A 1,047-nucleotide genomic window follows, 5' to 3' on the forward strand; every position below is an offset into this window, starting at 1 on the left:
TGCGTGCTGCCTTCGGGATTGGGGAGGGTAGGGGAGGCCGTGTGGTCTTGGAACAAGGCGGCTCTGAGGGCGGCAGATGGGGCAGGCAGCCCAGGCACACAACATGGTTGGCTCTGTGGCCCAGGGCCTACAAAGGCCTCATTGAGTCACCGCCGGCCCCCGGCAGAGGCTGAGGTGGCAGTGGCGCCGGGCGCCTGCCACCTAATGACCATCCTGGCCCGGCCAGATGTTCCACAGACCTCGGCAGCGGCCGACCAGGGCCCGCCCGGCCAGCCCGCACCGCAGAGGCCACTCTAATTCCAATTAACCAGCTTCAGCTGAGCAAACAGCGGGCAGTGGTGGCCCAGCCCGGGCGGTAGGCCCGGCCCGCAGAGCCTCCGAGTCTAGACTCCAGATGTGAACCGCCACCGCCAGAGTCCCATGGAAAAATGGCACCAGGCCGGGCATGGATTGGGCCTGCATACAAGGGAGCTAGGGGTGGATGGTCGGGCAGACCCCAGGTGGGCCTGGTGCCAGCCTCACCCCAGGATGGGGGTGGATTCTAACTACCCCAAAACCAAGTTCTGCCCCTGTTTTGTCCCTCTGTGTCTCAGTCTACCCTGACTGCAGTAGGTGGGAGGCAGCCTCAAAGGGGAAGCCAGGGTGGCTGAGAGCCCCAATCCCTCTTCATGGTATGTAACAAATGACTGGCATGCTAGCATTTTAGAAATATTAATCATACCAGGCTGTAAGGTCCCTTCATCGTTTTCACAAATCAGGAAACAGGCAGACTTGTAAGTGTCCTGGGGGAACTTGAACCCAGGCAACCGGGGCCCAAGACCATTATGTTCACCTCGGTGCTGTTAGACATAAATCTGGACCCTGGATTCCTGGTTTCCTTTCTGGAGGGCATTGGGGAAGCCGGGCAGGGTGTGGGTGGGAGAGGGGCAGCTGCAGCCTCACAGCAAGGCCGCCTTCCACAGTAAGGAGTGTTTTGTTTCCTCGGCCAAGAGGGTAAAAACTGCCTCAGGACGTGTCCGCAACTGGAGGGGGGGGGGGGGGGGAAAA

The sequence above is a fragment of the Tupaia chinensis genome, unplaced genomic scaffold (genome assembly GCF_000334495.1).
Source record: "Tupaia chinensis unplaced genomic scaffold, TupChi_1.0 Scaffold000418_1, whole genome shotgun sequence".
NCBI lineage: Eukaryota > Metazoa > Chordata > Mammalia > Scandentia > Tupaiidae > Tupaia > Tupaia belangeri.